This window comes from Danio rerio, chromosome 15, assembly GCF_052040795.2.
Source record: "Danio rerio strain M-AB ecotype USA chromosome 15, GRCz13ab, whole genome shotgun sequence".
Lineage (NCBI taxonomy): Eukaryota > Metazoa > Chordata > Actinopteri > Cypriniformes > Danionidae > Danio > Danio rerio.
This window is the reverse complement of record NC_141035.1, coordinates 43388554-43411138: the sequence shown is the minus strand read 5'-3', so window position 1 is coordinate 43411138 and position 22585 is coordinate 43388554. Positions and strand designations below refer to the sequence as shown.

General features: G+C 36.6%; 1 long non-coding RNA gene across 27 annotated transcripts in view; it reads right to left on the bottom strand.

Annotated features, from left to right (window-relative positions):
• Positions 1-22585, bottom strand: part of LOC141377911 (uncharacterized) — a 345648-nt gene that overhangs the window by 59616 nt on the left and 263447 nt on the right. For 6 of the 27 annotated variants that reach the window (XR_015509858.1, XR_015509850.1, XR_015509855.1 and 3 more), the window contains one exon: positions 8753-10848. The exons of 15 other annotated variants lie outside the window; for them this stretch is intronic. This is a non-coding gene — a long non-coding RNA (uncharacterized LOC141377911). Of the gene's footprint in view, positions 1-8752; positions 10849-12139; positions 12246-15020; positions 15115-22585 lie in introns of those variants that run through there. 6 more of the 27 variants (XR_015509854.1, XR_015509847.1, XR_015509842.1 and 3 more) reach the window with 4 other exon arrangements.

Sequence of the window (22585 nt, the reverse complement as noted above, 5' to 3'; positions counted from 1 at the left end):
TAATAGGAAACAGTGTGAAAATGTCCTTGCTCTGTTACACATCCTATGGGAAATATATGAAAAAGATTACATATTTCACATATTATATATGAACTAATTAATCTTTATCTATTGTTTTACTACAAACACCTTGCTTAAACTACTGTAAGTGTAGCAAAGTTATGGTTAAATTGCGGCTACACTTGTTTAACTACAAAAACAGTTTCTTTGGATTTATTTTGTACTAAAGCATGGACAAAAACTCTGAAATACTGAGGTGTTTAAATTGTTTCTTCCTGATATAAAGAATGCAGCACTAATCTGAAAAGTGTAAAAAGCATAACAAGACCCCTATAAATAATAAAAACAAGCAGCATGAATATTGTTCTGGGTCTAACCCTGCAGATGCGAGATGCAAGGTGACAGTGACAGACTCGGGTCACTTCTTCAGACGTTTACATTCTGCATTTGTTACATTAGCATTCAGAAGCTGTTATGCAGTCTCAGTTGAAGGCCGGCTGCATCCAGGCAGAAGCTGATTATATGCAAACTATACGTTCATATGTGACAACATCAGTCGCCAGTGCATCCTAATGCGGATTATTCATTGAAAATGGAGACAGAAGAAGCCATCAGCATAATTCATTTTCCAGGTGACTGTTTGTGGGAAATTCATCTTTGAGGGGTTACAAATCCTTTCCCTGCAAGCCCAGTTCTCATAATTTGTCTTAATCAGAATCACATCCTACTCATGAGCAGTTAGCATCATCAGATGAAAGCTGTTTATGCCTGGAGGTTGTGAAAATTAAACATTTGTAGTGTGTGTTTAGTGTTTCAGTGGTGATGGCTTGGTTCTGATATATTAGTTTTTATACGATTGGTTGTAATATTGCTTTTTCCGACACCATCTCAAATCAATTCCGAACTTTTGATTTAGTGGCTTATTTGTATGCATTTGTATGGTCTTATTTGTACAATTTTGTATGATTTGCTCATAAATGGCAGTTGGGTTTAGGAGCATGTGTTATGATCACCTTGCGGGCTGCTGGGTAACACTCACATTGAACTAAACAACATTTCCCATCATGCGCTTCACTTAGACACCAGTACCAGATCACTCCTTGACGACACCACAATTTAGTACAATTTGCTCATAAATGACAGTTGGGTTTAGGAGTATTTGTTATGATCACTTTACAGGATTCTGTATAACACTCACATTGAACTGAACTACATTTCCCATAATGCAATTCTCTCACACACCAGTCCCAGATCACTCCTTGCTGACACACATCTGAAGCTCATGAAGATAGATCCGAGTACAAATACACCTCTTACACACATATCTGTGCTGAGTCTTGTGATCTGTAAAAGAGCATTTCACTGCATTTTCCTTGTCTTCTGTTTTTTTTTTGATCCTGTGTTTTGTTTACTGCTTATGTTGTTTTGCCGCATGTCTTGACTATTCATCTGCTACTCTATTCACCTGCTACACTGCTCCTTTCCATCCCTGTTTTGACCTTGCCTGTATGACCACTCTATAAATCAACTACATTTGGATCCTCACCTTTGTTGCTACCCTGCATCATTACAGTATTACTTAAAGCAATATTAAAAGACAGTATTTGTTTTCAAAAGGAGTTGGCTCCTTTACAAATTTTAGGCTTTATGCAGGTATGCATCCCATGCCCGTGAGGCAAATATTCTTATATTGTTGTATAACACTTATCTTGTTTCTGTCACATGATGAGAATTACTATATTATGTAGGGTTGAATATGTTTTTTAATATTAATAATTTCTTATATGATTGGCTCACCAGAAATACGTGCCTCAGCCTACATTTTTGTGAAATCACAAAAAGTACTTCAACATATGTTTGACTGCAGTTTCTAGTTTAAAAAAACACTCCGTGGCAGTACAACACAAACAATTTTTGTTTCTTTTTTTACACTAATGATATTTACAGCGACCAATCATCAATGAATAAAGGATTATTTCCAACCCCAAATATATACAAAAAAAAACAAAAAAAACAACAACAACTCAATAGTGTCTGTGATTTGTAATCAAATGTGTGTGCACAATCAAATGATGTATATGTATGTATCTATCTCCATAGACAACTTTTCCGGTGTGGTCAGTTTGCTCGGTAGCTTACTTTGTACAGTGTTGTACTTGAGTCTGGTAAAAAGCAGATTCACAAATGAGTTAAAAGCACTGTAAAATCAAGGTAAAACTATAAGAGAACATTTCACTTACATTTGCTTCTGAAAACACTATTGGTTGGGTTTAGGACAGTGGTTTTGCTATATGGTCTGTAAAACAAGCTCTGCCTTCTCGTATGGGTGTACAAGAAAGGACATGTATCTACGATGTACAACAAAAGACACCCTAAATTACATCTTGAGTGCTGTTTAAATGTAGAGGGTAGACACCCTCTAGTGGATTTATCATCTGAAACGTAAAATAATATGTACCTGGAGCAATGCATTTTACATCTTGTAGACAGCGCCCTCTAGTGAATTTTTCCTCTTAAACGTTGAACAAAATGTTCTCAGAGCAATTAATTTTAAATGTAGGCTAAGACATGTATTTCCAGTGAACCTTGGTTGTGATTTTCTGAGGCATTTCTGTGATCGGAATGATTGTTTTCTCTCACATAAAGTGCTGCAGCAGTCTAAAGAGAGGTGTGTCATTATGGATGGACAGATGGGGGAGGTGGGCAGTAATCAGATGAATATGAGCCTGAGTCAGTGTGTTATTGTGGCCAGCGGAGAGCCAAACCTGCAGGGACTGAGTTTAATCACCATCGTCTTAATGCCTGAGCTGGGTTTGTGCGCTGGACACACAGGGAATGTCTTGATATATATTTGCATCAGAGTACAATTAGTGCATATGGGCACAGTGTGTGTGTGTGCGTGTGTTTGGCATTGCAAATGGATGGCAGAAGGACAAGACTGCTCCACCTTCTCAAGGACAAACGGAGATTAACGAGCGTCAGTCCCTCACCCTCACCCCCTGCAGACACAGACACACACACACCTAGATTAAACAGATTACATATACAACACCGATATATCAAGTAAACCCCACGCCTGAAATTGACTACATTTTATTTTTTCTAATTAAGTTTTGCTTGGCAGTGGTGCAAAGAAAAACAACAAAATACATTGCTAAACAATAAATCAAGATTATATTTGTAATATATCTATAAAACAGAGTGCTTTACCCAACATTTGTTTATGTAAATTCTTCCTTTTTAATAGCAAAATTATGTGTTATATAAAGTTCTAAAGGTGGAAACAAAAGACTCGTCTTGAGCCTTTTTTATCTTCTTGAAACCACACTGAACTAAATTAAACTGTACGTCAACTCTGAAAACTGGACTGACAAAGTTTCAATTTACTAGAAATCTTATATTAAGCTGCTTCGACACATTTTGCATAGTAAAAGCGCAATGGAAATAAAAAGATGATGATGATGACGATAAATTGATTTAGTGGCTAATTTGTATGAATTTGTGTGATCTCATTCATACAATTTAGTACAATTTGCTGATAAATGACAGTTGGGCTAGGGAGTATGTTATGATCACCTTGCAGGTTGCTGGATAACACTTACATTAAATTAAACTACACTTCCCATCATGCGCTTCACTCGCACACCAGCCCCAGATCGCTTCTTGATTTACTATTTATAGTTATGTGTTTGTGTAAAATATAATTTATGTATAAACTAGATACATTTTTAAACATTTCATGAATAACATGGAAAAACAAAAATAGTTTAACTTCAGAAGAGTTAAATATTTGGTGGAATAACCCAGATTTTAGGAACAAAACAAAAACACTGACCAATCAGTATTCTGATGTGAATTTTTAAAAAACATAAACACAAACAAAAAAACACAAACAAAAGATTAAAACTATAAATAGGAACAACAAAAAAATATTTGATAATAATATATTGATAAGTTGATCATTTGGTATCAGAAGTGGCTTATGTAAAAGGCAAAGGCCTCTAGATTACACTAATTTTACCAAAATAAAACATGATCATGCCTTGATTTTTAATTATTTAATTATTTAATTAGGACAGTAAGGTCTGACTTTGCTTAGACAAAAGTCTTGTCACTTAACAGAAATAATGTACAGTATAGAATATAAACTCTTACTGGTGCAGAGGGAAAAAAATTAACATTGTGTATGACTCCCATGAACTTGGAGGACTGCATCCATACATCTCTGCAATGACTCAACTTATCAAAGTCATCTGGAATGACAAAAAATTGCGTTTTTGCAGGACTCCCAGAGTTCATCAAGATTCTTTGAATTCATCTTCAGTGCATCCTTCATCTTATCCCAGACATGCTCAATAATGTTTATGGCTGGTGGCTGGGCTGGCCAATCCTGGAGCATCTTGACCTTCTTTGCTTTCAGGAACTTTGAGGCTGAAGTATGTGAAGGAGCGCTATCCTGCTGAAGAGTTTCCCCTCTCCTGTGGTATGTAATGTAATGGGCAGCACAAATGTCTTGATAGCTCAGGCTGTTGATGTTGCCAGCCACACTGCAGATCTCTCGCACGCCCCCATTCTGAATGTAACCCCAAACCATGATTTTTCTTTCACTAAACTTGACTGATTTCTATAAGAATTTTGGGTCCATGCAGGTTCCAGTAGGTCTTCTGCAGTATTTGTGATGATTATGATGCAGTTCAACAGATGATTCATCAGAAAAATCTTCCTTCAGCCACTTTTCTAAGTGATCAACTAGATGTCAAGTTATTATTTGCTGTTCTTATAACTGGGATCCACTATACTTTTGTCAGGTAGTGTATATATAAACTGTATAGTACATCTAAAATAGTTTAAACACATCTTCATATAGGCGAGGCAGTGGCACAGTAGGTAGTGCTGTCGCCTCACAGCAAGAAGGTCGCTAGTTCGAACCTCGGCTTAGTTGGTGTTTCTGTGTGAATTTTGCATGTTCTCCCTGCCTTCACGTGGGATTCCTCCGGGTGCTCTGGTTTACCCCACAGTCCAAAGACATGTGGTACATGTGAATTGGGTAGACTAATGCCTAGTTCAGACTGCGTGATTTTAGCCCTGATTTTGGCTCGCCGACAGGTTTTGAGAAATCGCCGAAAAATGCCTGAAATCACAGGCAAATCGCTGCTCGTGCACGTGACTGACAATCACACAGTATGAACTTTCAATGACGCGATCTGAGAGAATCGCCGATGAGTCGCCGATGCCTGTGAGATATTTGACATGCTAAATATCTGGAGCTGTCGGCGATTCAAATCATGCCGTGTGAATTTAATTTTGACTGAAAATAACATCAGCGATCGCCTACAATAATGAGAGAGCAGCATTCACTTGCGTGTGTGTGTGTATACCTGCTGCAGGCCAGCGGGAGGCTGATGGAGAAGTTAAAAGCGCTAATTTTCGGTTTATTTGGACCCACAAAATGGAGGAAAAACTAGTGGAGGTTTAACAGGACTCAGGAGCAACCGTGTGTGTTTGACGTTTCATACAGAAAGAAATTAGTTTATTATCAACGTTGAGGAGAAATAGCTAATTACCATTAAACCCAGGTGAGCAAACATGTACATGTTCTACCCCATTAAAGGCTTCTTTCTCATTATGTAGTTAATAACAAAAGATATACTACGTGTTTTTGGCTGTGAGACGTAGTTTGGACGAAGTTGTCGGCGATTCTTCCTATAGTAAAGTCACACAATGTGAATGTCCCTGCCGCCGATCCATCTTGCAGTGTAAACAAAGCTGCGACGAAACGCTAGCCCAGATAGTCATGCAGTGTGAAAACATCTGTGACACGACTACTTTGAAAATCATGCAGTCTGAACTCGGCATAAATTGTTCGTAGTGTATGAGTGTGTGTGTGAATGTGTGTGTGGATGTTTCCCAGAGATGGGTTGCGGCTGGAAGGGCATCCGCTGTGTAAAAACTTGCTGGATAAGTTGGCGGTTCATTCCACTGTGGCGACCCCGGATTAATAAAGGGACTAAGCCGACAAAAAAATTAATGAATGAATGATATCTTCATATATTTAAAGAATCCCAAACACGTCTCTCCTTTGAAGTTTCCGTTTGCAAAATACATTTCTTTCAAACATCCTCCATGCAATTTATAATATTTCCACCTTATTCTGGCCAGAACAAATCTATTTTTACCAGATACTACATAACATCCCCCACATCACATATGCATGTATAGGACATAAAAAAAATCCCATTCTTCCATTTTTGCTCTTCACACCCAGTTTTCCGAGCACATCTACGCATGAGAGGAGAGAATGTGAAATGAGGAGAGTCCCTGGTGAGGAAGACCGCCTGTGTTTGTATGAGCCGAAGCCCACTAAACATCTCAGGCCGGTTTGACATTATCCTCACTTTATTAACAGAGGGAGAAACGACCTCTGGACCGAGACGCGCCACTGAATTCATTTCACTTAAACAAAGATTCAAGCTCATCATCATTCCGAAATGAGCCCCGAGACAAACTCTGGATGAGCTTCAGGAATGATAAAGAGCGACCGGAATAATCTGGAGCTTATAGTAAAATGAACAACGGTTCAAAAGGGATGACATGAAACACACGTCATGAGGACACAGGCTGTGACATCAGCAGGAGACGAGAGGAGAGTTCATTCCTGCTCCTAAAAATATCGCTCCTTTTTATTTTTTTCCTCTCAGACTTGTATTGAAGTTTACTTAGTTATTGGCCCTGGTGCTTTCAGCTTCTGAACATCTGTAGATCTGGGCTCGACTTGACGCTGCGAGACATTATTCACTAGTGAAATCTCCTCGCCGCATGCTGCCGCTCTGACTAATCAGGGAATTCTTGATTTGGCTCAGAAAACACCTCAAACTGGCTTCACAAAAAAAAGGCTTTTAGAAAGAATTTTGAGAACAATTGTTGGGTTATTGTGTGGCGTTTAGTGACTGTAGTTCTCCTGTGTTCTTTTTAACTTTTTCCCAGACAAAAAAAAAAGTTGAAAAGACGAAACTTTCAGAATACTTTTTGTTGTTTGAATATCTAGAAATACAATACTGCACATCAAACAAAAGAACAGAGCCTCTGCATTTAAGTGCATTCTTTCTTATGCATTTTTAATCAACAGTTGGATGTTTGTTTGATTTTTTTATACAGATTTGACTTCACTAATGTTAGAAATTTTTTTAGAAACACAAAATAAGTCCACTTGCATTACATTGAATGGCAGAAGATGCAACAGGGAATATAGTACAATAAATATAGGGAATTCTTGATTTGGCTCAGAAAACACCTCAAACTGGCTTCACAAAAAAGGCGTTAAAGAATACATTTAAGAACACTTGTTGGGTTATTGTGCTGCGTTTGGTGACTGTAGTTCTTCTGTGATCTTTTAAACTTTTTCCTCAGACAAAAGAAAGTTGCCAAGACAAAACTTTCTTAATATTTTTGCTGCTTGAATATATAAAATTACAAAACATCAAAAGAAAGAACAGAACATCTGCTGTTCTATAAAAACAAATTTTTTTCTTATGCATTTTTAATCAACGGTTGAATGTGTGTTTTGCAAAAGCAACATTCTGAAACATTTCTTTACAGATTTGACTTGACTAATATTAGAAAAAAAATTGTGTGGAAACCAACACAATCTAACAGCAATTCGTAACTTTTTGATTTAGTTGTAATTTGTATGAATTTGTACAATCTAATTTGAATAATTTCATACGATTTGCTCATCACCCAATGACGGTTGGGTGCCACGCCTCCTTTTTAAAATCGTACATTTTCGTATGACTGAACTCATACGAATTCAAAACGAATTAGCCACTAAACTGATAGAACGTAAAATACTTGCGTTTTCTCGTGAGATCAGGCTGGTAGAAACACAGAAACATGCACTCACATTATGCTGAATGGCAGACAATGCAACAGGGAATATGGTGCAATAAGTCCATGTTATATAGAGTTGAAGTCAGAATTATCAGCCACCCTTTGAATTTTTTCTCTTTAAAATATTTCCTCAATTATGTTTAACAGAGCAAAGAAATTTTTTAAAGTATGTATGATAATATTTTTTTCTTCTGGAGAAAGTCTTTTATTTGGCTACAATAAAAGCAGTTTTTAAATTTCAAAAGCCTTTCTAAGGTCAAAATTATTAGCCCCTTTAAGCTATAAATTTTTAGATTGTCTACAGAACAAAGCAGATGTCATATAAATAACTTGCCTAATTACTCTAACCTGCTTGGTTAACTTAATTAACCTAGTTAAGCCTTTAAATGTCACTTTAAGCTGAATACTAGCTGCTTGAAAAATATCTAGTCAAATATTATTTACTGTCATCATGGCAAAGATAAAATAAATCAGTTATTAGAGATGAGTTATTAAAACTATTTTGTTTAGAAATGTGTTGAAAAAAAATCTTCTCTCCGTTAAACAGAAAAATGGGGAAAAAATGAACAGGGGACTAAAAATTCAGGGGGGCTAATAATTCTGACTTCAACTGTATATAGGGAATTGATTGATTTGGCTCAGAAAACACCCCAAACTGGCTTCACAAAAAGGCTTTTAGGAAGAGATTTAAGAACAATTGTTGGGTTATTGTGCAGCGTTTGGTAACTGAAGTTCTTCTGTGATCTTTTTAACTTTTTCACAGACAAAAAAGTTGCAAAGACAAACCTTTTAGAAGATTTTTGTTGCTTGGATATATGAAAACACAATATTGTACTTCAAAAGAAAGAACAAAACATCTGCTTTTAAAAAAATTCATTTTTTTTTAATGCATTTTTAATCAACAGTTGGATGTGTGTTTTATACATTCGGATACATTTTTCTTTATAGATTTGACTTCACAAACATTAGAAAATTCTTTAGAAACAAAAGATGTTCACTTGCATTATGTTGAGTGGCAGAAAATGCAACAGGGAATATGGTGCAATCAGTCCATTTCTTTTAAATCAAACAAACAATTTCTGGCTTAAAAAGTCATTGCATAACTCTTGGGTAGCAAGCAGTGTTGGGGAAAGTTACTTTTGAAACTAATACATTACAATCTAACTACTAGTCTACTACTACATCTAACTAGTTACTTTTTATAGTAAGTAATGTGTTACTTTTGCGTTACATTTTTTTTTTCTTGTCCAAGGCTTGATCTCTTTCAGAGCTAGTTTTTTTTTTTCTTTAAATTTTTAATGCAAATTAATAATGCACTGTATAACCTACACCTATATTTGCCTTTGAAAAAAACACATCAAATAATTTAGTGTAAATATTTTAGTTTTCTGAGAACTTCCTGACCCCAGAGCTATACATCCCATATATAGAGATTATTGAAAGTTTAAAGCAATAGGTTTGCTTCTTTTGTACTATTTGTCTCAAGTAAAATCACTGTTCATTAAGACTATAATCCCTGTTTCCTTTTCTTTGATGCATTCAAAATTCTCTCAAATACATTCTCTCATTGACTGCGTAATTCATTGTCACTACTTTTATTTTATTTCAGCAATTTATCTTTGAAAAGGTAATTCAACTAAATCGCATAACAACTCAAATATTAATAAATTGCTTTTAAAACTTAGTTACAAAAGTTACAATATTATTTAACTCGCGTTGCTTGTAATGTGTTACCCCATAGACTGGCAGCAAGTGCCGCTCTTTCAAAGCAAAAACATCAAATTCCCAATTTTTTTTCCAAACTTTCAATTAAATGATATATTTGAAATCACCAATAAAACTTAACATAAACTGTCTCAATTTATTTTATTTCATCTAAACAATCAAATAATGTCTATGTGCAACTGTGGGCATGTGCAACTAAATCACAACACTAACCTCCTTTTTATAACGACCAGACGCCATCCTGTTAATAAAACTATGTAGCTACCATAAGAATCAATTTTTGAATGCCAGTTTCAAGCATCTATAAAACTGCATGTTTTCCTCTCAAAAATGTTTCTTAACTTCAACATATAATATCAATGTCTGATGCAAAAAGCTTATTCATGCTTTCATGACCTCTCGATTAGATTACTGTAATGCATTACTAGGTGGTTGCCCTGTTGGCCTAATTGACAAACATCAGCTGGTTCAAAATGCAGCTGCTAGAGTGCTTTCTAGAACAAAGAAATATGATCATACTACTCCAGTTCTTTCATCATTGAATTCATCCTAATAAATATCATATAAATTTTACCATTTTAATGACCACCTACAAAGCCCTTAACGGTTTAGCTCCCCAGTATTTAAGGGAGTTCCTAGTGTATTATAGCCCCTCACTAAATTAATTAATTAAATATGAGCCCCTCGCTCAATTAATTTTGTGCAACAGATTATTCCCAGAATATCAAACTCAACTGTAGGCGGTAGATCTTTCCCATATCTGGCACCTAAACTTTGGAACAGCCTTCCTAGCACAGTTGGGGAAGCACTCACACTCAGTTTAAAACTAGATTAAAGACACATCTCTTTGCATTAGCACAAACATAAAACACAAATGCTGTTGAAATCCAAATCCTCTAAAGCATTGTTAGCCTGCATTATTTAGGGCAACCGGAGCCGGGAACACTTCTCATAAGTTATTTTAATTTGAACGGCATCTGTGCTTATGCTGCTTGTTGTAGTCTGTTTTTATTATTGATGAGGTTTCCATAAACCTGGACCAGGCCGTATCCTGAGCAGCTGCTGTGGTGGTCATGGAGTAGTGGAGAGCATGAGATTGATTCCTGTAGACCCCAGTGACAGATGAGTCCTCGCATTGATCCTGAAGGGCCAGCCTGTACACCAGCCGGTGACCTCTCCCACCTGCAGCTTCTCCATTATGGACGTCCAGCGTTCTCCAGCACCTAGACTGCAGCTCTGCACAAGACGTTTGACTATAAGAGAAATGTTCGTGCCCAACTGAGCCTGGTTTTTCTAGAGTTTTTTAATCCTTCACTTTCGCCAATTGGTGAAGTTATTTCCTTGCCGTTGTCGCCACTGGCTTGCATGGTTCGATACTTGTGGAGCTGCACATCAGTGGATTTGCTCTTCAACATTTGAACTTTCACCAGTGAAAATTAAACCACACTGAACTGAACTTCAACACTGAAAACTGAACTGACACTGTTTCAATTTACTATAATCTTCTAGGCAAAGCTGATTTGATACAATCTGCATTGTAAAAGTGCTACAGAAATAAAGATGAATTGAATTTAATGTCACTTACTTTTATCCTCTGAATAATTCTCTGAGGTAAATTAAAATTATTATTATTCCTCATGCCAAAGGCTTTAGTCCATTACTGACAATTCTTCACATTTAGGCTGCATTATATTAATTTGTTCTTTAGTTTCTAAAGTATCAAAATAACATGTAAAGGCTCCGCCCTCTTCAGGAAAGGGACAGGGACACGCACAAAACAACATGTTTTTGCTCACACTCAAATAGGAACACATTTTTTCAAGCTGTAATAAGTGATGCGTGTGGTATTTTGAGCTGAAACTTCCCAAAAGCATTCTAGGGATTTATCTGACATCTTATGAAAGGGGCATAGTATGTGCGATTAACATGATGTTCTCTGCGCTCCAGTCCGCCGTCTGCTCAGATGTGTGTGGTATATTGAGTGTGCATATGGAGAAATGATAATGCGTGTACAGTTTGTGTGTGCAGGTCTATTCGGGCTTGAGTGAGAGCACAGGTGACAGACTGTCTCATCGCATCACCACTGCAGATTTTACCACCTCTGAGGGCCGACCGTGAAAAACCTAAATACTCCAGGCCTGTGAGCCTTCAATCGGCCAGACGGTGAAACATGAGATGCCTCTTTTCCCACCTAGACTCAAGCACATCGCTCATTTTCTCAAACAGGTTTTGCTTCAAGGTGTTTCTATCCAATAAACCAAGTCTGGAGAACATTGAAATTAGGGCTGTCAATCATTGCAAATCTTAATTGGATTAATTACATGATATGGCATCTAATTAATCACATTAATTACACATATCGGTATGTGCTGCATTTTTTTTAGGCATAAACTGAAGATTAAACTTTGAAAAAGTTGCTTTGGAAGTCAATGGGTTTGTTTAGAATAGCAGAATTGCACTTTTACTTAAGTACATTACTTGTTGAAGTTTATATTGTTATATATTCTTGAATAACTGAATTACTTACTGCATTCACCAAATATGTAATATTCACACCAGCGCACTGCAGAGAATAATGTGTCCAATAATGCAGAGTGAGCTCAGCTTCTCCTTCCATTTCCATTGGGATGAACCTGAAGAAATATTATTTGCATCTTCGGATGGATTATTTGAGTGGACTTCTTAAAAATTAAGACATTTTGGCATGAAATGTGGTGACTGATGCAAACAGCAGGATAATAATTCCAAGGTCATGTTAATATAATCATAAAAAGTAAGTAATTTGCATAATAATTTAAGAAGTTTATGATCAACCCATTTCCCCCCCATTTAGAATAATGCCTGCTGGTTACTCCCCATTAGATTGAATACACGTGTGTACTTAAAACAGTTCTGTTTGGATCTCAAATCTGATTGGCGGATGGCTGTGTGATATTCTGCAATAACAGCACTCGTACAGCCTCTTCACCTTTGTGTATTACTCTGCCCAAATAGCGACAGCAGATCAATAAACTCACTAGTTAGAAAAATGTTGCAGCTGTTGGACAACATCATGTACTTTGAGGCTTTTTTTAGGCAAGAGTGTAGTTGTTTAGATTGAAACTATGCAGTTCATTTATAAGGACAGCGCCTATTTTAAATATTTATCATTTCAGAGATACAGTGCATCAGAGATACAGCAACGGTTGACGCTATGCCACAAGTTGGCGACAGAGATTGCATAATAAGCCCTTAGAGGATCAAAACTTAGCATAACTTCAAACTACATCTGATCAAATCATTACAAAACTGGTAAGTGACTTTCTAGGTCGATCTTTCTCTTTTGTATGTTGTTGTTCTGTATTTATACCATAGTAATCTGTAGTGTTTGCTTTGCTTTAGCTTTTTTGGGGTTGATTATCCCAATTGCAATAGAGAAATAGTGGGAAATCTCTGTGGGCTGATGGCATTTCATGCTGTTCAGCCTTATAATCTCAAAATGTGGACAAAAATGACCTGTTTTCTCATCACTTAGATATTATTCTAGAGAATCATCCAAATACTAGCTTTAAAGTGACGTTTGTGAAATAGCAACGGTTTCTGCTGTTTTGACTACAGCTGCAGATTTGAATTAATGGCGGAAGAAAGTAGTTCCTCAGCAGTGGCGGTTCCAGGCGGGCAGTGCCCCTGTGTCAATATATATATATAAATATATATAAAGGCATCTCGGTGGTGTAGTGGGTAGCACGATCGCCTCGCCTGTGTGTGTGTGTGTATGGATGTTTCCTAGTGATGGGTTGCAGCTGGAAGCTGGAAATGGATTGCACGCTGCGTAAAACATATGCTGGATAAGTTGGAGGTTCATTCTAAATCTGATTTCAACTAAGCCAAAATGAAAATAAATAAATATATATATATATATATATATATATATATATATATATATATATATATATATATATATGTGTGTGTGTGTGTGTGTGTGTGTGTGTGTGTATATATGTATATATTAAAAAAAATAAACCTACATACATCATAAGTAGGGCCAGACGGAATCTGCGGAGAATTTTGGTAAAAGTCTGCGGATTTCTGCGGGATTATTTTGGGATTATCAGAACTGAAACCTTAATATATGAAACAAAATAATATTATATTTTTAACGGTCACACTTTACAATAAGGTTCATTAGTTAATGTTAATTAATGCATTTACCAAGACGAACAAACAATGAACAATAAATCTACTACTGTATTTGATCATGTTAGTTAACGTTAGTTAATGAAAATACAGTTGTTCATTGTGAGTTCATGTTAACTCATGGTGCATTAACTAATGTTAACAAGCATGAACTTGGATGTTAATAATGCATTAGTAAATGTTCAATTATGATTAATAAATGCTGTTGTTCATGTTGTTCATGATTAGTTCATGTTAGTAAATGTATTAACTAATGAACCTTATTGTAAAGTGTTACCTTTTTAACTTTGTTTTAATGTTTAAAATGTTTAAAATGCAAATCAAATTAGATTCACTTTATTTGGTAAATAAAGCAAGCTTGTCACATAAAATATCTAGTAAAAGAAAGATAATATTACTTTACAAACTGCATTGTACATAAATCAGATGAAACTTTTCACATTAGTTAATAATATTACTGAAATTGAGTAAAAAACTGAATAAATATAGATCTACACACATTTACTCATGTAAATGAACAGAATTAATGATGGCCTAAATATCTGCGGTAAATGTACAGATTACGGGTGGGCCTAATCATAATGAACACACATATTTACAGCATTATTAATATGTATCAATCAATAATTAAGTTATGAATATTTAGTAAGTATTATTACATTTACATAAATTTTATGAATACAGATGAACATATGATAAATTATGATAACAGAATAATACTAAAATCTAGTTTAATAGGGTCAATCTAAATATATACGGCAATATATAAGACATATACTGTATATAATGTCATATTTGACCCTAAAAACCAAGTAGTTTGTTAGATAAATTACATTTCAAAGTATTATTATAATTTGAAACTAACTCTGTGTTTAGCTAAGAGTCCTTTTAAGGTGTTTTATTTTCTAAATGTGTGAAATGTCTCAGTGCAGATGTATTAGTAGGATTTTTCACTGCAAGGTCAGACAAAAAGAGCAAAGCACAGTATGTGAATGAATAAGTGTATTTGCAAGCGTATGTTGAAACACAAATGCATTGTGATGGACTGTCTACATAGTCTACAGAGATTTCCTCTTTCTCCTCCAGATGTTGTGTGCACATCACATGATTCAAGACGCAGTGAGGACGGCTTTATAAAGCAAAATGATCTATTGTCTTATGAGCTGAGCGACGTATAGAGCAATCCATTACCCTCACACAGACACATTAACATGCTGTGCATAGGAAATCACCTTCACATGTCTGTCTCTCTATCCCTCTCTGCTTCCAGCCTCTGTGACTCACATTTTAATCGCACGCAGGATGGGATCTAGATGTGACATTTTTCTGAAATGCACAAGAACAAAGGAAGAGCTACGACATTAGTTTCAGCTAAACAAAGCGAACGCTGCGTTAAATATGCCGGCGGATCTGAAATGTGTTTTGAGGAGGTCCATTGCAACGCTACAGGAGTGTGTCAAGTTAAACATTTAAGAGAAATGATGTGTGCGAAACCTTAGAGAATAGTTCTGAGACAGCAAGCCGGAGATTAGAAAAAAGATTTAGAAACTGCAGGAAGTGTTCCAAACTGTTTTTCGCATTCCCCTGCTTCTCGATATGGCGAGCCGGCTGTAATGATAGTAATTCAGAGCTGTCGACTTCCATTTGCCGGAAGTTTTCAAGTTTATATCGCTCTTCCTTAAGTTTGAGCATCACATCATTCATCATTCATCCACATGCCAATGCACCGCTGGTTACTTGTAATGGCTCCAAGTCAGAATTTGATTAGACTTTTTCATGCATTTATTTTTAGAAATAGTTGTTTTCATTTGTAAAGGATTCATTATATTGACTGGAAGTGACAGAAAAGATGAATGAACGCATTATTTAGAGCCCTGCAATAAGACAATGCCAAAAGAGTCATGGTTCAAAAATCATCCATTCACTTTTCAGCTTAGTTCCTTTAATAATCAGGGGTCGCCACTGTGGAATGAGTGCATGTCGTAAGACTTGTGGGGGAAACAGGCCAACTGACCCAACTGAGGCTTGAACCAGTGACCTTCCTGCTATGAAGCGACAACGATACCCACTGTGCCACTGCACCGCAATGGTTCAAAATTAAAAAAAAGGAATTAAAAATAAATACATTTGAGGGACGGGGGATTTTTAATGATTTCATGGACACTACATGCTTGCAAGTAAAGATACAAAACATGTCACTGAGGTGATGCATTTACAAAAGGTACACCTTTGTAACTTAAGGGTACTTAAAGGTACTTCAAGAGTTTGCATGCACAAATACTAGACAAACATTTCAGGCGTATTTGGCATGCTGGGGACACTTTTGCTTGTGTTATTCCCTGTCATCAGGAGAGAGAGAGAAAGAGAGAGGTCTGAACAGAGTGTCTGGCCCAGCCCAGTCCCCATACCAACCCCCCCCCCCCCCCCTCCCCCCACCCGCATACACACACACACACACACACAAATAAATCACTCATACTATACGTTTCTGTCTATTGTTTTACAATTAGAAAAAAAGAAGTGGTATATGAAAAGATTAAAAAAATTGTTAGAAACTTTCACCACGTGTGGTCATCAGGCAAGGAATAAGAGAAAATCACAAGACATTGTCTCAGAAAAATAATTGCAGAAATTTTAATTTGCAGAATATTGGCATCTGATTCAAATCATATATTCAGGAGATGTGTGGCTTTTGACCTATTACTTTTCTGTATTGCTCCAGGAGTAATTTATTATATTTGTTTATGAAATAATAAAATGTTTAATGCGGCGCAATTTTTTTTTTTACATTACTTAAGTATCTATAATTATTTTATAATAATAATAATAATAATAATAATAATTCCTTTCATTTATATAGCGCTTTTCTGGGCACTCAAAGCGCTTTACACAATGGGGGGAATCTCCTCATCCACCACCAGTGTGCAGCATCCACCTGGATGACGCGACGGCAGCCATTTTGCGCCAGACAGCACACCACACACCAGCTGATTGGTGGAGAGGAGACAGAGATGAAGCCAATTGGAATATGGGGATGGTTAGGAGGCCATGATGGACAGAGGCCAGTGGGCAGATTTGGCCAGGATGCCAGGGTTAAACCCCTACTCTTTTTCGAAGGACATCCTGGGATTTTTAACGACCACAGAGAGTCAGGACCTCGGTTTAATGTGTCATCCGAAAGACGGATAATTTTAAATATTAAAGTGTAATTTTGCATGCTATCTTCATTAAATTAAAAATATAAACTCATGAGACACTTGGCTTTCAAGCTATATTTTTTTTCTAGGTCTTTGCAATAATGCTTTTCTGTGTTTGTATATGAAAAAACAAACATTGAACACCATACAATTTTTCTTTCACATTACTTCGTAATGTATAACTTTTCATATTTTTTAGCATGACAATTTTTTGATGGACCACAGTAAAGCTGAAAGGGTCTTCCTTCCAATGGTACCTAATTAATGTTTGTAGCTCAAGTACTGTTTCAATTCAAAGTAGTAGTGGGCCGTTATCTGCGTTTATGTGTTGCGTTAACACGAGACTCTTATCGTGCGATAATAAAAATATAGCCGTTAATCTATTCTCAAAGTTGGGTTGGGAGCTGGGTCTTTTCTAAGCAAGCTAAAATGACTTTAACCTTGATATTTTAGCGCAGATGTATACCTGACCGGTGAGCCGTCTGACAAAAAAAAGTGCCCTTCTGAATATAATCTGCAGGATGCCTGACTTTAACTGCAGTTCGGCAGATTCACTTTAGCTCATGACCATATCATTCATACCGCCGTGAAAAACTGGGGTGTTCGAAGCAAATAAGGAGTAAGGACTGGTGAGAGTGTTATGGAATTTAATAACGCACGTCGAAAAAAAAACTTCTGCGTTTCGTGACGTGTGTGTGTGCGGTCCTTTACTGACAGCCGTGTGTGTGGATTTTGTGGGAAAATAGGGCGATAATTCCTACATTGTGGTGTTTACTTCAATATAGCCACTAATATATGCATACTCCACACATTTTAATTCCATTTCTGTGTAGCTCAGTTATGACTTTAGTCGGATTAAGGTAATCAAAAAATAAATAAATAAATAAAATAAAAATAAAAAATTTGCTGTTTTGAGCTTATGTAGGCCTACAGTACAAAATTCATGTTTAACTGAATACACAGTTAGTAAACACAAGTACATCTTATTGAACATCATTTATTTTCACCACCAATTATCACAGTAGAACAGTTTCTCAAGCAGTTTGTGATGCATTATGGAAACCGGAGATGACCCCCTGGTCCAATGCGCCACCTGGCTTGAGAAACCCGTTCTCAAAGACTTATTATTTGAGTAGCACACATATTCTGAATGCCTTTGGCACAATTTAAATGAGCCATTTTAATCTAGATCAATTCCGAGAATAATCTAAATAAAAAAAAAAATGTATCTATGCCCACCTATAATATACATTTAGTTAGTGTATATCCCCACTGTGCCTTTTGTTATTATTTTTGTCACATTTTGCTTGACCCAAAAAAGAGCTACCAAAATAAAAGCGGCCACTTTCATTGTACAAAAAATGTACTGAAAATGACATGAAACGTCTTCCTTTGTGTTCAACTCTAGAATTAAACATGAAAGTGCATAAATGATGACAGATTGCTCGTTTCCCATGCACTAGCCGTCTAAAGAAAGTGTCAAAAGATGTTTGCATCATTGCTAGAGAGATAAGCTCAGATCCCAATGACAATTCGGCCATTACTGAGATTCCCATCTCAAATGACCTCTACCCGTTAATTGTTTTAATGCTTCATCAACCAACCACATTAAAGTTGTGATTTATCCATACATGAGCCAGCCATATGTCTGGTGTGTGTGTATGTGTGTATGTGTGTGTGTGTGTGTGTGTGTGTGTGTGCATGCGTCCGTGCGTGTGCGTGCATGTGTGTCTACTATAGAGTGTTTCCACCAGTCAGTCTGCCAGCCATTGTAACGACACTTCTGAAGGTCACAGGAAGAGGCTTTTGAGTCGTGTGCGTGCTTGTGTATGTGTGTGTGTGAGCAAGAGATAAATATTAACAGCTCCTCGTTCTTTCTGCACTGTCCAATAAAAACCCTTGAGACACTGCAACATCTGTCATGGAGAGAAGGATGGAGAGAAAAGCGGTGGATGTGAGCGTTGTAGCGTTACATTCTACCTTCACAGTGTCTACATAAAAAATAAAAAATAAATAAATAAAAAAAAAACTCACTCACTTAAAAGGATAAAATATATGTTAGTTTGCTCACCCTAAAGCAGGGCTTAACATTAACTTATCTGACCACCAGCCACTGTGGCTAGTAGTTTTCTAACATTATTAGCCACTCGCCATTTTCACTAGCCACAATTTTATTGTTGGGAAAATATATTTTATACACATAAATATGACTTTGACATGCTAAAATTACTTGATTTAGAGTTTGTGTTATCTCTACATGCCTCCTCATTCATTTCACTTTTTGTGTGTTTCTCAATCATGAGCAAATGGGTCAGGATTTCATATATTACAATTCGTTTTCATAATTTTCAGAGCCCAAAATGAAGGATTTACCCAATTTATCTCTGACCACACCATAAATAAACAGTTAATTATTTCTTTGCCACATATTTTAAATGTGTGAAAACATGCAAAATATAGCTAAATACTATACTTTTTATTTAACAAAACATATGCACAGTCATATGTCCTGGCTAAAGGTCCCAGATCACCAGTTAACTACACATAAATGGGGATAAAAGCAATGTTATTGTAAAAAAAATTATAATTAAACCATATTAATGCAAAAGAAAGCAGGTAAAAAACATACTGTGTGATAATGAAAGGATGATCACACACGCATGATAGACCCAGAAACTATCTTTGCAAAGAATGGTTAAACCGAAAGCAACTGGCGCTGCTTATAATAAGTCAACTCTGGAACTCTTAAAAGCAGCAAGACTGTGGGTGCATGTTCCTCCCTTTTTGTTCAGTCTATTTAAAAGAGAATCAATCGCATCTGTTGTGTTTCTAGACACACTTGCTTGACAAAAGGAAACGGGAGCGTGCACGCATTATAAACAGTCGCGCGCATCACCGAAGCTATTAGCGCAAGTGATTATCCTCTCATTCGGTATTCACCTGCTTTGCTCGCATGAAGTTGCTAACACAATTATTTTAGTCGTGTTGCTTCTCGCTCGCCTGTACATGCATATCGGACCATCCTTATTGTCGAACCCTGGTTTTAAGAATTATTATCTGGAAAAATTATTTTCAACCAGCCAAAGTGGCTAGTGGGAGTGTCTGTCTTACCCGCCACCACCGAAATCTACCTGCATTTGGCGGGTTGGCGGTTGTTAACGTAAAGCCCTGCCCTCAAGCCATATAAAATGCACAGTAGATAACATTTTTCTGTTAAACAGTAATGAATTTGTTTGGATGAGACTATGGGCCCAATCATACACCCGGTGCAATAACACCCGGTGTTAAGTGTGATTTGTTTTCAGACCAGCGCAAGAATAATTTTCTCGTTTTGTGACATGTACAGTATATAGCAAATCCATTTTCGCTCCTTTGTGGTCTCATGGGTGTGCCGGTCTAAAAAGGAGATAGTGTTAAGGCGCATGGTTGGCACGTTGCTATTTTGAGGAACTGAAATAGAATGTGCCAATGAACAAACCGCTTACACATTGCTTAATACACACAGGATGTATAGCAATACACAAATATCTTCACATATACAAATATAAAGGATTAAAATGTTACAAAATTAATATTTTCTACATAAATATACTGCCCTCAATGCCCCCGTCTTTTTTTTCAGTTTATTCATGACAATTTGCATTTGTATAATGTTAATATTATTATTAGCAGTATTAATTATTATGCATATTTATTTGAATAAAAACAAGTTTAGATTTGTCCATTTGTTGGGTTTTGGAGACGTGTGCATGACCATATGGGACATATAGGATGTGTGTTGGATTTAACTCAGTTTTTTGACCACACTCTGTTATTATTGTTCATTTATTTGTTTGCTGGATGCTAGAGCTGACTTTAGAAATAGTTTTGAAACAAATCTTTGCGCTTGACAAACCTAATTAATTAATTGATTTTGACTCTCAAATGTGCCAGTAGTTGTTTTCTTGCGATATATGAATTGCTGATGACCAGAGTTTCAACTTAAAATCTTCTTTAATATTCTACTCCAGACAAGAAGTCACCTACATCTTGAATGGCCTGAGGGTGAATAAATTAACAGTGACTTTTCATTTTTGTGTGAACTGTCCCTTTAATATGCATCAACGCTTGGTCTAAACATTAGCAGAGCTCCAGTGGAATGTGGCTGAGTTAAATGCGCAGGCTAATGATTAATTCCTAGAGCTGCCTGAAGGTGTCCGGTAATGAACTCGAGAGGTGTTTTCTCTCATATTGATTGGTTAGATTTAAACCCGATGTATAGAAACACCTAAAGGGGACGGGAAAGGTTCACCTGCTGCGTCAGCTTCCCTCGAGTCCCCATCCATCTCCTCTACACGCTTTCATTATCAGCCGATTCACACTGCTGAACATAAACATCTCCGTGAGGAGCTCGCCGTCTGAGGGATTCGCTCTTGGAATGTTCAAGAGTTTTGAATTTAAAGAGCATGTGATTGGTCAAGGTGTTTTGTCATTTAGTTCCCGCCCACGTATTTTACTTCTTTTTTAGCATCACTGGTCCTCAAGGTATTTTCCCATTAATTTTTCCTATTGAGATTTAAGAAAATGCTATGCCATGAACCAGACCAACCAGCTACACAAAAGAAATTCCAACATTACTAACTGCATCACAATCTGACAAAAAGAGAAAGGTACAAGACTCAGAACTTGACCACTTTAGAGAGGGAAAGAACTACAATCATAATTCACAATTTATTCATGTATTCACAATTCAAATATGTTGTTGGCTGCATGTATAAAAACAGATTAAAGTGTGTTGTCAGATATCAATATTGTCATGATCACCAGCTGTCTAATTCTTGCAGATCCCTGGAGAACTACACATACCCTCATGCACCTCTCACACACCAGTTCCTGATCAGTTCCACCTGATTACATACACACACAGCTGGCAACCCATCATGGACTGATTACCTGGATTTTATATTCATCCTTTCACACACACGTTGCTGAGTCTTGTTTTTTGTATTCCATAAGTATTACAAAGCATTTTTTCCTGTTTGTCCCGCCGTGTTTTTGAACTGTTAGATTGCCTATTGTTCATATTGATTCTTTGACGCCTGTCCTGAACTTACGTCTGTTTTGACCACATTTTTTGGATTATCCCTATGCACCTGTTTGTACATGTTGAACATTGCCTGCCTGACTACTGATTATTATTAAACTGCACATTGATTCTCACGTTCCAGCATCATACGTTACGCATATACAAATATTTAAGTATTTTAAGAGCACAGGGAGTGCATCATTCCAATGTTCTTCACATGAATGGTTGAAGTAAAAGTTTTCCAGATAAATTTTGATTTTTGGTCTTTGATTGGTGGAATTGTGGTGTAAGCCAGTCTCTGTTGGAAATCTGGTAATGAAAGATTTTTTGGTGAGTGGTGTCTGTTGGTGGAATTTTGGTAATTGGATGAATTTTGAGTGATTGAAGGTCTTTGTTTGGTGGAATTACTGATTGGTAGATTTGCAGTGATTGGTAGTTCCTGATTGGTGAAATTTGGGTCATCAGTAGAATTTTGGTGATGGTGGGCTTGGATTGGTGAAAGTTGGTAATTGGAGGTCTCTGTTAGGTGGTATTT